The sequence below is a fragment of the Coregonus lavaretus genome, assembly GCF_964263955.1.
Source record: "Coregonus lavaretus genome assembly, contig: HAP1_SCAFFOLD_4684, whole genome shotgun sequence".
In the NCBI taxonomy this organism is placed as follows: domain Eukaryota; kingdom Metazoa; phylum Chordata; class Actinopteri; order Salmoniformes; family Salmonidae; genus Coregonus; species Coregonus lavaretus.
The window spans coordinates 32,000-47,712 of record NW_028160114.1 but is presented as its reverse complement, the minus strand read 5'-3'; the positions used below and the strand labels follow the sequence as shown (position 1 = coordinate 47,712).

Genomic DNA, 15,713 nt, shown 5'->3' with positions numbered 1-15,713 from the left:
TCTCTCTCTCTCTCTCTCTCTCTAACCCTCCCTCCCTCTAACCCCACCCCTCTGGCAGAACCAGGAAGTCCCTCCCCTCCACAAACTCTCTTCTGAGGAAACGAAACTGATCTGAGTCTCTGTGTCGTCTGTCTGTGTGAGAGTGAACAACTGTCCAAATGGCTCAGCAGGGAGTTCTGCTGGACCAGGACCAGTTCTGTTGTTCTGTCTGTCTGGATCTACTGAAGGAGCCGGTCACTACTGCCTGTGGACACAGTTACTGTAGGCGCTGTATTGAGGACTGCTGGGATCAGGATGTTCTGAAAGGGGTCTATAGCTGTCCTCAGTGCAGAGAGACCTTCACTCCAAGGCCTAATCTGAGGAAAAATAACATGTTGGCTGAGTTGGTGGAGAAACTGAAGAAGACAGGACTCCAGGCTGCTCCCCCTCCTGCTCTGTGCTATTGCTGGACCTGGAGATGTGGCGTGTGATTTCTGCACTGGGACCAGAAAGCAGAAAGCCCCTCATGTCCTGTCTGGTGTGTCTGGCCTCTTACTGTGAGACTCACCTCCAACCTCACTATGAATATCTGCTTCTCAAGAAGCACAAGCTGGTCAAAGCCACCGCACCAACTACAGGAGAAGATCTGCTCTCATCATGACAAACTGCTGGAGGTTTACTGTCGTACCGATCAGCAGTGTATCTGTTATCTGTGTGTGATGGATGAACATAAAGGCCATGATACAGTGTCAGCTGCAGCAGAGAGGACTGAGAAACAGGTAAGACCAGAACTACTTGTTGGTGACTGTCTGATAAACAAATAATTAAAGATACAGTAGGAACTAAGGCTGTTTGAATATGAGAGAAATCAAATGAAATTGATCCTCATCAGAACAAATATGAACACAAACCTTGAGTATATTGAGTTTGATCCAAATGTATCACCATTTTCTAAAGTCAAACACTATTATCATTCTGAATGCCCTTTTATAAGTCCAAAGTTCAGCCTTAACCCTTTGATACGTGTACGCCTACCATAAAAACTATAATCTCTCACATAGCAAGATAAACAAATATAATATTGGAAAGTGACTTCCTCAAGATTTTAGACCTTCCTCTCTATGTGCCCTATGTCACTTTACTATACTATTGATCCACTGGACAAATAAAGCTTGATAGCTCATTGAAGAGTGATTCTCCACAGAGGCAGCTGGGGATGAGTCAGCAGAAGGTCCAGGAGAGATTCCAGGAGAGAGAGAAGGAGCTGAAGGAGCTCCAACAGGCTGTGGAGTCTCTCAAGGTGAGTATTGTTGACCAGAGGAGACACACCATTTCACTTCTCTCCTCCAGTCAGAGAGAGAGAAAGAGAGAGATGCCCCTATCCAATCCCACTGGCTCCACTGTTGGGAACAGGCTGTCTGGACCCCTTTCAGAGAATAGACTGCTTAATGTAACCGGCGGGATATGAACCCGGGTCTACTGAGGAGAGAAACCAACATCTTGACTGTTTCACCAAGAGGTCATTCCCCATTAGGCTGACACTGATTTTGAAGTCGCAAGAGGGGTTACCTCATCACATAACCTTGAGTAACCATGAAAGACTCAAGTCCCCTATACATTAACATGGAGCTCTCTCTCAATTTAATTCAAAGGGCTTTATTGGCATGGGAAACATATATGTTTACATTGCGAAAGCAAGTGAAATAGATAATAAACAATCAGAAATAAAAAGTAAACATTACACTCACAAAAGTTTCAAAGTAACAGAGACATTTCAAATGTTATAATTCAAGTGAAAACCAAGTGAGCCATTCGCCAGACCGAGTTCTGGAGGTGAAATGGAAATGAATGAGGGAGAGTTAAGTGAGGTAGAAGGTGTGGTGAAGAGCTCAGAACCAGAGCCTGGCATCAATGGACATGATAAAGAAGAATCTGGTGCAGTAGGAGTTACATTGTAGGACAAAGTGGATCCATACCTTTTGGCAGATCCATTTGTAGTTTCAGGGTGGGTGGGAAAGGAGTTGGGTGCAGTTGAATCAGTGAAGGTAACCTGTAGTGGACTTGGGATATTTGTTTGTGTTTCTTCTGACCAGAGGGAGTGGGCGCTCCGTGTCACGCAACTTTGGTCAAGATCTGTTTCTTGCTTTGCTCTTAGGAACAGGGCACCATTGAAAGGAGTGATTTCTGGGGTAGCGTTAAGTGTGGAGGTGGAGAAATTGAAGATGAAGATTCCTGGTGTTTGTGATTCCCGCCGTTTGGTGGGACGCAGACCCGGTAGTGAGCGTGGTGAAACAGAGGAGTCAGTCCTTTTGAGTTTTGAGTCTTTACCCAACAAAGTCATGGTAGGATATATCAGTTATCCTGTTAGAGCTTTTGTGGCGAATCCACTGCTTTGTTTGATTACTGATGTTGTGGTGGCAGCTGCAGAGAAGTATTTGGGCATACAAGATTAGACTTCAGAAGAGTTACAGGGTGTGTTGAGTGGTGGTGTCCCGTCCTCCCAGGCCGTTGGCATGGTGCAGGAGTAGATAGGGTCAAAGTAGTGGAATGGGGTAGTGGGTATTTAATGAGTGTAGGGTTAGTTGGAAGGGTGTTTTTTGTATTATTATAATTTCCCCTTTTCCCATTTTGTATCACAAAGTATAATGGATTTATATTATAGTCCAGTTGGGGGAAATGTCGGTGGACCAAGATTCAAAGGTCAGATTAGGAAGGAAGAGGTGGTGTTTTCTCGATTGTGCTTAGAACATTGTACATTGAACTCGTCATTACATCTGTTTGGCAAGCATGGGAATGGTTTGTGTCTGGAGGGTATGGTCGATGAAACGGTGGAGCATGTGTTGTTATATTGTTGTAAGTATGTTGAAGAGAGGGAAAGATTGAAGTGTAGGGTCATTGAGGTTGGACGGGGTTGGGGGGGTTTGGAAGGGATTTTGGGGATGGGGGGGGGGGTCTATTAGAAGTTAGTAGGGCTCTTCTTTATTTTCTCAGAAGTACTCAGTTAGGCAGGAGGATTTAAGAAATGTTGGAAACCGTGATTGACCACACACTCCAGCACAGTAGGTGGCGGCATGCACCTTTAACGTTGGTTTGTTGACTGCCATTATATCATAGAAGAAGAAGTTGGTTGTGTGAGAGTTTTGTGGTTCATGAGGAGGGCTTCTATTCTTTTTTCTTGTGGTTCTTGCGTATTTTCTGAATTTATTTTCTCATGGTGGAGGGTTTGTTTATTGGTTTCCACTGTTTATCGTTTAGAGTTGAGGGGGGAGTAGGGGTAGTTTGTTAGGGCGGCGTGATGGCCTCAACCGAGTGGAGAAGAAACGCTGTCGCTTCGGGTACGTTCCGGAGAAAGGTGTGGAGGAAGTTTTGCTCATGGTCGGCGAACAGGTTGGAGCGGAACATCTGCACTCTGCATCCAGAATGAACAAGGCGGTGGTTGTGTTAATGAAAAAGGTTTGTCTTGTTGTGAGTGGGATTTTTGTGAGGGGTGTGTTGGTGCAGATTTCGCCTCTTTCGATAAGAGTTGTGGTGGCTAATCTGCCTCCGTTTATTACTTACGAACAGACCGCAAGTAGTTGGTTAGTTTTGGTAAATTTGCAAGTGGTTTTCGTGTGCTCTCGGCTGGGTGCCAAGCGGAATCCGTTAAACATGTTGTCTCTTTTCGTAGACAAGTGTTTGTTTCTTAACAAACCTCAAGGTTAAAAAAAATATGTTTTTGTCGACCAGAGGTGACTGAATTAATGTTCAGGCGTATTGATAATCATTATAGTAATGAAGTATCATTTCAAAACATGACCATAAAAACAGGTAATAATAAACATGAATCATCATTATATTACTTCACAGTAATGTGTTTTCAGTCCTTCCTCTTGCGTTAGCAGTGTGGAAAGGGCCAGTAAAAAGCTCAGGCAGGAGTTTTCCTGTGTGGGGGAGTGGTGGTGTATCCAGGGAGAGAACTAAACTAATCTTCTGAAATGTCATTCATGGTCTTATGCTGCCATCTATTGGAATTATTAAGCAACTGCAGTAGTACTGAATAAAGTGTTTTTCCTTACTAATCCTTACTAAATTAGTGATTACTCAGAATTGCAAAAAAAATGGCAGGGGTACCAGGAGGGAGGAGAGTACATTTTTTACATTTTAGTCATTTAGCAGATGCTCTTATCCAGAGCGACTTACAGTTAGTGAGTGCATACATTTTCATACGGTCCCCCCATGGGAAACGAACCCACAACCCTGGTGTTGCAAGCGCCATGCTCTACCAACTGAGCTACACGGTAGTAGTGCATGGCCAAGTGGTGGTGCGCAGGCCGTGGAGAAAGCGGTGGTGGGGAGGGTTGCAGCTGGGCTACATGAGCTGAGGCAGGTTTCTGTAGTAACAGAGACTCCGGTGGGCGAAGGCTTGGTGGGCTCATCCCAGGAAATATTGCCTGTCATTGGGGAAGAGGCTCTGATCAGGGGGGAAGTGCAGGGGGGCAGAGACTGGGGAGGAGGAGGACGGTACCGTGCCAATGGAGGAGGAGGAAGAGGAAGAGGGGGGAGGTGAGTCTGCGGGAGCGGAGGACAAGGCGGTCTCGTTTTCAGACGGCTCATTGGATCCAGAGCTGACAGACAGTCAGGCTGAGGGCCCAGTATATACGCTGAGAGAACTTTCTAGGTTCCTGATGGAGACTAAAGGGGAAAAAGAAGGTTTGCTGGAGTCTTATTTTATTGATCCTGGAAGGTTTGTAAGGTCAGTACAACACCTGATGAAGAATGAGGGGTTTAGTGTCCTCTCACCCAGGAAGCGGTATAGGCTGAGAAAATGGGTCATGGGTTCTTAAGGGCATGTCTTCAGAATCTGCTTAAATGGATGGTTTTTTCTGGCATGGCGGCTTTATGGGCTTCTCTACTGGTTTCTGATTGTGGTGATTTCCCTCCCACCTCTTATGGAGATTTCACGGTTAGACTTCCTTAACATGAACGCCGGCAAAGACTGGGGGAATATGTCAAACAAAAACATTTAAATGCCATGGCAGAAATCTTAGTGCAGGGGTAGCAAAAGAGGTGTGTAAGGGTAGGTTGTTAGTGTTTAGAGCCCAAATAATGACCTTGTCTTTGCTTTCATAAATGTGTCTGCACCTGGTCCTCTGTAGCTCAGCTGGTAGAGCACGGCACTTGTTACGCCAGGGTAGTGGGTTCGATCCCCGGGACCACCCATACACAATATATATATATATATATATATATATATATATATATATATGCACGCATGACTGTAAGTCGCTTTGGATAAAAGCGTCTGCAAAATGGCACATTATATTATATTATAGTACAGGGCTCAGTTCTCTGTTTCACCAGAGGGGTTGGAAAAACAGAGTGGGGAAACCAAGAAAATCCCTTGTTTTACGTTTGTCTGATGGGCGGGTAACTTCTGTTGTGGGGAGATGAGGGAGCCTGATGGGTGGGTAACTTCTGTTGTGGGGGAGATGAGGGAGCCTGATGGGTGGGTAACTTCTGTTGTGAGGAGATGAGGGAGCCTGATGGGTGGGTAACTTCTGTTGTGGGGAGATGAGGGAGCCTGATGGGTGGATAACTTCTGTTGTGGGGGAGATGAGGGAGCCTGATGGGTGGGTAACTTCTGTTGTGGGGAGATGAGGGAGCCTGATGGGTGGGTAACTTCTGTTGTGAGGAGATGAGGGATCCTGATGGGTGGGTAACTTCTGTTGTGGGGAGATGAGGGAGCCTGATGGGTGGGTAACTTCTGTTGTGAGGAGATGAGGCTGTGGAGTTGTACTCTGATTTATAGAGGGCAGAACTCTGTGGTCCTCTGTAGCTCAGCTGGTAGAGCACGGCGCTTGTAACGCCAGGGTAGTGGGTTCGATCCCCGGGACCACCCATATGTAAAAATGTATGTACATGACTGTAAGTTGCTTTGGATAAAAGTGTCTGCTAAATGGCATATTATTATTATTATTATTATTATCCTGGGTTTTCTCAGGTTCTGCTCACAGACCTTTCCAAACTCTCTCTGTCACAGATAAATCAAATAGACATTTCCCTGGCCTTACACAAACTCTCAGCTGCTGTCTCTTAGACGGTCTGCCTGTGGATTATTATAAAACGTTCTGGGAAATTATTGGACAGGACGTGTGTTGTGTGAGTGCGTCGGGGTGGGGGAGCTGTCGCTAAGCTGTAGACGGGAGGCTTTGACTCTCCTGCCCAAACAAGTAGATTTGAGCGGCTTAAAGAACTGGAGGCCTGTGGCATTGCTCTGTTTGGAATATAAGGTCTTTACCAAGGTCCTCGTTAACAGACTCAAGTCCCACCTGGACTCTATTGTACACAAGGACCAAACGTACTGTGTACCAGGACGCTCAATCACAGACAATCTGTTCATAATCAGGAGAAAGCCTTTGATAGGGTGTACCATGAATATCTGTTCAATGTGTAGTTTTGTTTGTGGGGAGAATTTTGTGGCCTGTGTTCAAATGTTGTACGCTTGGGGCTTCATGTATGGTCAAGGTGGGGGGAGGGCTCAGTAGGCCAGTCTGGGTAGGGAGGGGCATTCACCAGGGACAGTTCCATCGTTCTGTCTCAAAGCGGTGCAGAGGCTACTGTACCGTACGGAGGTGGGCTGGAGGGAACCAGCATGTGCTCTGTTGAGGAGGGCTGGTGGTTTGGGGCTGGATCAGCAGCTCTTCATTAACATTTAAGTCATTTAGCAGACGCTCTTATCTAGAGCGACTTACAAATTGGTGCATTCAACTTAGGATAGCCAGTGGGACAACTACATCTCGATCACAATAAGTACATTTCTTTAAACAAGTCAGTGCTAGCAGGTGAAATAAGTCAGGTGTTAGTTTAGACAAAAGACAGTGGTAGTAAAGGGGGGGTAGAAGTATAACTATTATACTATTGCAGGTATTCCTTAAAGAGGTGGGGTTTCAAGTGTCTCCGGAAGGTGGTCAGTGACTCCGCTGTCCTGGCGTCGTGGGGGAGCTTGTTCCACCATTGGGGTGCCAGAGCAGCGAATAGCTTTGACTGGGCTGAGCGGGAACTGTGCTTCCGTAGAGGTAGGGGGGCCAGCAGGCCAGAGGTGGATGAACGTAGTGCCCTCGTTTGGGTGTAGGGTCTGATCAGAGCCTGAAGGTAAGGAGGTGCCGTTCCCCTCACAGCTCCGTAGGCAAGCACCATGGTTGTAGTAGATGCGAGCTTCAACTGGAAGCCTGTGGAGTGTGCGGAGGAGCGGGGTGACATGAGAGAACTTGGGAAGGTTGAACACCAGACGGGCTGCAGCGTTCTGGATAAGTTGTAGAGGTTTAATGGCACAGGCAGGGAGCCCAGCCAACAGCGAGTTGCAGTAATCCAGACGGGAGATGACAAGTGCCTGGATTAGGACCTGTGCTTTCTGTGTAAGGTAGGGTCGTACTCTGCGAATGTTGTAAAGCATGAACCTGCAGAATCGGGTCACCGCTTTGATGTTAGCAGAGAATGACAGGGTGTTGTCCAGGGTCACGCCAAGGTTCTTTGCACTCTGGGAGGAGGACACAATGGAGTTGTCAACCGTGATGGCGAGATCATGGAGCGGGCAGTCCTTCCCCGGGAGGAAGAGCAGCTCTGTCTTGCCGAGGTTCAGCTTGAGGTGGGGATCCGACATCCACACTGATATGTCTGCCAGACATGCAGAGATGCGATTCGCCACCTGGTTATCAGAAGGGGGGAAAAGAGAAAATTAATTGTGTGTCGTCTGCGTAGCAATGATAGGAGAGACCATGCGGCAGGAGAGACTCAATACAGCAGGGGTCTCTGATTTCTATGCTGCAGTACTGAGGGCTGGAGCAGCCTGAGGAGGGGCCACCACCGTTTCCACCACTGCAAGTGACAGCAGAGACTGGGGACTGGCAGGAGAGTCTGGAGGACTTACTGACTTTTAACACTCTGAGCTTAGTGGGAGTGAAGGGGCATCAGTGGCAGGGGGTTGTGGGGGCTGAGAGCATGCCAGGGTATAGGTGGAGGGTGCTCTATAAGCTCCCAGTGCTGGAAAGGTCAGGGGTCCTCCAGTGGAGGGTATTACATGGAGCCCTGGACACCAATAGCTGGTTGACTCGGGTTGACCTGGGAGTTGGGGAGGGGTGTCCGTTTTCTGCAATGACAGACTGTTCATCATGTTTTTTCTGTGTTGCCAGGGTAATGCCATTACTGTTGACGCCTTAGGGTTGAGTTTGAGTTGTACAAAATGATCAACAGTGTGGAGATGTTTCAGGAGGTATGGGGGCTCAGGGGGGCTGTCTGTACGGCTGGAGAGGAGGGGTTGGATGGACGGTTGGAATGTGGTGCTGGATGGTGTATTGTACTGTGGTGTTGGGTACTGGATAATGTGATTGTGTAGAGGTTGTGGTGTCACGCAATGTGCTTTTAGGGGTGGGGGTGTTAGTGTAATGAGGATGGCTCATTAAAGTAAGACAAGTCTCTCTCTCTCTCTCTCTCTCTCTCTCTCTCTCTCTCTCTCTTAACAGCGCTCTGCACAGGCAGCAGTGGAGGACAGTGATAAGATCTTTACCGAGCTGATCCGCTCCATTGAGAGAAGGCGCTCTGAGGTGAAGGAGCTGATCAGAGCCCAAGAGAAGGCTCAAGTGAGTCAAGCTGAAGGACTCCTGGAGCAACTGGAGCAGGAGATAGCTGAGCTGAGGAAGAGAAGCACTGAGCTGGAGCAGCTCTCACACACAGAGGATCACATCCATTTCCTCCAGGTAACTCAACTGCCTTGATACATGTGATATGAAATTAAAACTCTCAATCATTTGGTTCTGTTCTCTCCCTCTCTCTCTCTCCCCCCAGAGTTATCAGTCTCTCTCAAGTACCAGTGTATCTTCAGACTTACCCAGCATTGTTGTCCGTCCTCTTCAGTACTTTGGAGATGTGAGTAAGACTGTGTCTGAACTGAGAGAGAAACTAGAAGACGTCCTTAAAGGAGAATGGACCAAGATCTCCACTACAGGTGTGTTGAAAATAATAAGAACATCAACTTTAGACCATTGAAAGTTCCCTACTAGTCATATACATGTGGAATATGGTATGATGATAACATTCCCTCTCTCTGTGAATGTGTTTGTGTGTCTGTAGTGAATATAGTGGATGTTGTACTGCCTCCAGAGCCCAAGACCAGAGAACAGTTCTTACAATGTGAGTCTCTTTATTCTGAAGTAACTAACAGTCTCTTTTTACTGACACTCCTAACAATCCCTCTAGAAATATATAGCAATAGTAGATCTAATCAAAGACTGGGTATCTATCTGACTCCTCATATTTCTCTGATTTGATCTCTGCTGTGCTCTAATCAAAGACAGGGTAGATACAGTATCTGACTTCACTTATTGTTCTAACTCCCCTCATTGGTCTCTGCTCTGCTCTTCTCCCAGATTCCTGTCAGCTCACACTGGACCCAAACACAGCACACACACTCCTCTCTCTGTCTGAAGGGAACAGAAAGGTGACCTATACAGACCAAGTCCAACCATATCCTGTTCATCCAGACAGATTCACCAACAATTGTCAGGTTCTGTGTAGAGAGGGTCTGTCTGGATGCTGTTACTGGGAGGTGGAGTGGAGTGGGGAGGATGTTGATACAGCAGTCTCATATAAAGACATCAGCAGAACAGAGACAGATGGTGAATTTGGAGACAATAACAAGTCCTGGTGTTTAGTGTGCTCTAGTGGTGGTTGTTGGTTCAGACACAATAATGTTGAGACTACAGTATCAGACCCTCAGTCCTCCAGAGTAGGAGTGTACCTGGATCACAAGGCAGGTACTCTGTCCTTCTACAGTGTCTCTGACACAATGACCCTCCTCCACAGAGTCCAGACCACATTCACTCAGCCCCTCTATCCTGGGTTTTATCTCTATGATAGTACTGCTGAGCTGGTTAAAATGTAGTAGGGTCCACATAGATACTAGTCATGCTGGTGTAGTCTATAGCTGAGCTGGTTAAACGGTAGTAGGGTCCACATAGATACTAGTCATGCTGGTGTAGTCTATAGCTGAGCTGGTTAAACTGTAGTAGGGTCCACATAGATACTAGTCATGCTGGTGTAGTCTATAGCTGAGCTGGTTAAACTGTAGTAGGGTCCACATAGATACTAGTCATGCTGGTGGTGATGGTCCCCAGATGTGATGATTCATTCTGCTCTGTTTTTATGTACAATAATTTGATTGATTTGATCTTCAGAAGATGTTGTGAATTACAATTCAATGCATTCATATTTTTTTAAGTGCAATGTTTTAATCTTATATATTCACATTAATCATGATGTATACTGTTAATGTATGTTGGTTGTCATTCAGAACCATTGAAATGTTTTCCCAATTGGTTCTCTGTCTCAATGTCATTTTCCTCAGTATCATGGAACAGGTAGTGTTACTTACTTGCTAATTGAACTATATTGGCCGGTTTCCCGGACACAGATGAAGCCTAGTTCTAGACTAAAAAGCATGTTCAATGGAGATGTCCGGGAAACCGGCCCTAAGTTTGGCATCTTTTATTCTCCCATCCTGCTCAGTCAAGCAACATTAAACCTGTCCAGCAGGTGGTACTATTAACCAAACAATAAAAACCCAGCAGATATCTTGACTTGCCACTCAGTATATCAGTAATGTTCAGAATTGTACTTTAATATCATTGGAGATTGATGGTCTTTTTAATCCACTATGTAGAGTCAGGAACAGATGAAGTTAGGTCTGCTACTGTTCAGTTAGTAAATATGATTCATGGTGATGGGAAATAAAAAATCCATCTAGTAGTAGTTTTCCTTTGCTATTTATTCCAAGGTGTGTCTTTAACTTGTAAATGGATTGTGTTGAAGCTGGCATGTGGTGTGGATGATAGAATAGAGTGAATAGAGGAGAGAAGAGAGGAGGAGAGGAGAACATCATATAGAAGACAGATAAGATAGAGAGACAATTCATACCCAGGGGAGTTACTGTCTCTGGCCCAAATGACACCCTGTTCCCTACGTAGTGCACTAGGCTACTTCTGACCAGATCTAAAGTAGTGCACTACATAGGGAATAGGGTGGAGATTGGAGATTTGCTCACTGACATTAGAATATTAGAATATCATACTGTAATGTTAGTGGTTCCCTCATTAGAATATTATAATGTAATGTTAGTGGTTGCCTCATTAGAATATCATACTGTAATGTTAGTGGTTGCCTCATTAGAATATTAGAATATCATACTGGAATGTTAGTGGTTGCCTCATTAGATTATCATACTGTAATGTTAGTGGTTGCCTCATTAGAATATCGTTATGTTAGTGGTTGCCTCGTTAGAATATTATAAAATCATACTGTAATGTTAGTGGTTGCCTCGTTAGAATATCATTGTAATGTTAGTGGTTGCCTCGTTAAAATTATAGAATATCATACTGTAGTATTATTGGTTGCCTCATTAGAATATCATACTGTAATGTTAGTGGTTGCCTCATTAGAATATAATACTGTGATGTTAGTGGTTGCCTCATTAGAATATCATACTGTAATGTTAGTGGTTGCCTCATTAGAAATCATACTGTAATGTTAGTGGTTGCCTCATTAGAATATCATACTGTAAGTTTAGTGGTTGCCTTATTAGAATATCATACTGTAATGTTAGTGGTTGCCTCATTAGAATATCATACTGTAATGTTAGTGGTTGCCTCATTAGAATATCATACTGTAATGTTAGTGGTTGCCTCATTAGAATATCATACTGTAATGTTAGTGGTTGCCTCATTAGAATATCATACTGTAATGTTAGTGGTTGCCTCATTAGAATATCATACTGTAATGTTAGTGGTTGCCTCATTAGAATATTAGAATATCATACTGTAATGTTAGTGGTTGCCTTATTAGAATATTAGAATATCATACTGTTATGTTATTGGTTGCCTCATTATAATATCATACTGTAATGTTAGTGGTTGCCTCATTAGAATATTAGAATATCATACTGTAATGTTAGTGGTTGCCTCATTAGAATATTAGAATATCACACTGTAATGTTATTGGTTGACTCATTAGAATATCATACTGTAACGTTAGTGGTTGCCTCATTAGAATATCATACTGTAATGTTAGTGGTTGCCTCATTAGAATATCATACTGTAATGTTAGTGGTTGCCTCATTAGAATATCATACTGTAATGTTAGTGGTTGCCTCATTAGAATATCATACTGTAATGTTAGTGGTTACATCATTAGAATATCATACTGTAATGTTAGTGGTTGCCTCGTTAGAATATTAGAATATCATAATGTAATGTTAGTGGTTGCCTCATTAGAATATTAGAATATCATACTGTAATGTTAGTGGTTGTCTCATTAGAAACCATACTGTAATGTTAGTGGTTGCCTCATTAGAATATTATACTGTAATGTTAGTGGTTGCCTCATTAGAATATTATACTGTAATGTTAGTGGTTGCCTCATTAGAATATCATACTGTAATGTTAGTGGTTGCCTCATTAGAATATCATACTGTAATGTTACAGTGAGGGAAAAAAGTATTTGATCCCCTGCTGATTTTGTACGTTTGCAAACTGACAAAGAAATGATCAGTCTATAATTTTAATGGTAGGTTTATTTGAACAGTGAGAGACAGAATAACAACCAAAAAATTATAAATTGTTATAAATTGATTTGCATTTTAATGAGGGAAATAAGTATTTGACCCCTCTGCAAAACATGACTTAGTACTTGGTGGCAAAACCCTTGTTGGCAATCAGAGGTCAGACGTTTCTTGTAGTTTGCCACCAGGTTTGCACACATCTCAGGAGGGATTTTTTCCCACTCCTCTTTGCAGATCTTCTCCAAGTCATTAAGGTTTCGAGGCTGACGTTTGGCAACTCGAACCTTCAGCTCCCTCCACAGATTTTCTATGGGATTAAGGTCTGGAGACTGGGTAGGCCACTCCAGGACCTTAATGAGGTTCTTCTTGAGCCACTCCTTTGTTGCCTTGGCCGTGTGTTTTGGGTCATTGTCATGCTGGAATACCCATCCACGACCCATTTTCAATGCCCTGGCTGAGGGAAGGAGGTTCTCACCCAAGATTTGACGGTACATGGCCCCGTCCATCGTCCCTTTGATGCGGTGAAGTTGTCCTGTCCCCTTAGCAGAAAAACACCCCCAAAGCATAATGTTTCCACCTCCATGTTTGACGGTGGGGATGGTGTTCTTGGGGTCATAGGCAGCATTCCTCCTCCTCCAAACATGCTGAGTTGAGTTGATGCCAAAGAGCTCCATTTTGGAGCACAACACTTTCACTTAGTTCTCCTCTGAATCATTCAGATGTTCATTGGCAAACTTCAGACGGGCATGTATATGTGCTTTCTTGAGCAGGGGGACCTTGCAGGCGCTGCAGGATTTCAATCCTTCACGGCGTAGTGTGTTACCAATAGTTTTCTTGGTGACTATGGTCCCAGCTGCCTTGAGATCATTGACAAGATCCTCCCGTGTAGTTCTGGGCTGATTCCTCACCGTTCTCATGATCATTGCAACTCCACGAGGTGAGATCTTGCATGGAGCCCCAGGCCGAGGGAGATTGACAGTTATTTTGTGTTTCTGCCGTTTGCGAATATTCGCACCAACTGTTGTCACCTTCTCACCAAGCTGCTTGTCGATGGTCTTGTAGCCCATTCCAGCCTTGTGTAGGTCTACAATCTTGTCCCTGACATCCTTGGAGAGCTCTTTGGTCTTGGCCATGGTGGAGAGTTTGGAATCTGATTGATTGTTTGTTTCTGTGGACAGGTGTATTTTATACAGGTAACAAGCTGAGATTAGGAGCACTCCCTTTAAGAGTGTGCTCCTAATCTCAGCTCGTTACCTGTATAAAAGACACCTGGGAGCCAGAAATCCTTCTGATTTGAGAGGGGATCAAATACTTTTTTCCCTCACTGTAGTGGTTGCGTCCCCCCTTTTTCTTCTGTTGTGTTTTCCCTCAGTGTTCCTTATTGAAAATCAATTAACAATTCATCCCCGCCCAAACAATCCTATTACGATTTTGTTTTAATCACTTTGGTACTATTTTCACAAGCAGGTGGTACATTTTCACAACTCTTAGTATAAAACTCCTAGCTGGTCACGCTTGTAACCAGCCAGTCTTTCATTCAAAACCTGTCATTGTGCATTCATTTGGATTGGAAACATCTCTCACCACACAACCATTGATTCAAAATATAAATGTAATGAGAGCATTGGTTTAATCACCAAAACAACTTAAAACTACTCAATTGAAAATATATCATTAACTACCAGTTAATCCAATAGCAATCACTGCAAGATAATTGTTTCAAATAACCCTTAGAAGTGCTGAAATTAATATGCTACAGTACTGTAGATGACAGTTTACATTAGGCAATACACTTACATTACCCAACAACATTGACAATCTATCATTTCCATGATATCTATCCAATGTGTGATCAAAGGTGTGATCAATGATGACATCCTCTACAATCATTCATGGGGAAATTTTTTTATTTTTCTGATTTAATTGCAACATACAGTACTGTCTGTAATTAGATGTAAGACATTTAAATGAAACATTACATGAATGAAAATAAAATAATGTTTAGCACGCATTAATTTGCATCAAGCCTATCTAGAGCATTTGGCCATAAATTCTCATCCGCTGGAGAAACCTTTCGGCATGTTGAATCAAAGCTTGACATTGGTCTGCATTGATGTCATCACATGCCTCTTCCATGGCCAGAAGGAGGGTGGCACGCTCATGGGGATGGCGATCGTACACCTTCCACCTCCATGATGAAAACAATAATTTAATAAGGTTGAGGAAGGAGAGTACCGGGGGCTGGTATAGGGTCACGAATCAGGGAGGGACCTGAAACCATGCCTGAACCACCTCTGAATGGTGGAACCTGACATTGTCCCACACAATGACATAGGTGACCCCTTCACCTTGACAGGCCTGCTCCATTTCATTGAGAAACACAATGAGGTGTGCAGCGTGGTAGGATCCAAGTAATGGTCTACGTCCTACCACACCATCTTCAGAGATAGCTGCTGCACTTGGAAATGTTTCCCCCGCGTTGTCCAGGCACTTGGACGGACGCCCGTTGGCAAATAGGGTTCCGCCCACGGCGCCAAGTTTTGGCCCAGGTTGAAGCCCGCTTCATCAACAAAGATATACTAGTGATGGTTCACAGCAGCATCAAGCACCATCACCCTCTAAAAATATATTTTGGTTAGTTCTTTTTACAGTATAGTTCCATTATGATATTGTGAAGTAGCATGTGCATTAATAGCAACAGTAATACAGTGTATTTATATAGTGCTGTACCTGAACATACTCGGCCCCCAGTTGTTTCTCTCAGAAGGCTCCAGGTCAATGTGTTCCATAGATACCTGGTGCCTCTTCAAAAGGCGGGTGATTGTTGGTAGGCTGATGGATGCCACATTGGCAAAGGTGTCATCATTCTCCTCAATGGCCTGCTTTATTTCAGACAGACGTATGTCATTCCTGGCCCTCACCATTTACACCACTGCCCACTCCTGCTGGTCGGTCAGCACACGACCACCACCATGGGGTCTTCTGTCAATTCTGAGGGTAGAACAAGAGTATACTGTCAGTAGATCATACTGGAAGAATACTGGAACAAGTTATGTGAATTTACATGCATTACAACATGTAATGTATTGTAAATGTAATGGTAAAGCATAGTGCATATCCAGCAGACTTACCGGTTTTCTTGGAGAAA

At 44.2% G+C, this 15,713-nt stretch overlaps 1 pseudogene across 1 annotated transcript; it reads left to right on the top strand.

The window, feature by feature from the left end:
* The first annotated feature begins 132 nt into the window (after nucleotides 1-132).
* LOC311122134 (tripartite motif-containing protein 16-like) lies at nucleotides 133-10,757 on the top strand (annotated as a pseudogene). The gene is made up of 6 exons: nucleotides 133-758; nucleotides 1,184-1,279; nucleotides 8,478-8,711; nucleotides 8,800-8,959; nucleotides 9,085-9,144; nucleotides 9,381-10,757. The product of its transcript is annotated as a tripartite motif-containing protein 16-like (transcript).
* Nucleotides 10,758-15,713: the final 4,956 nt, after the last annotated feature.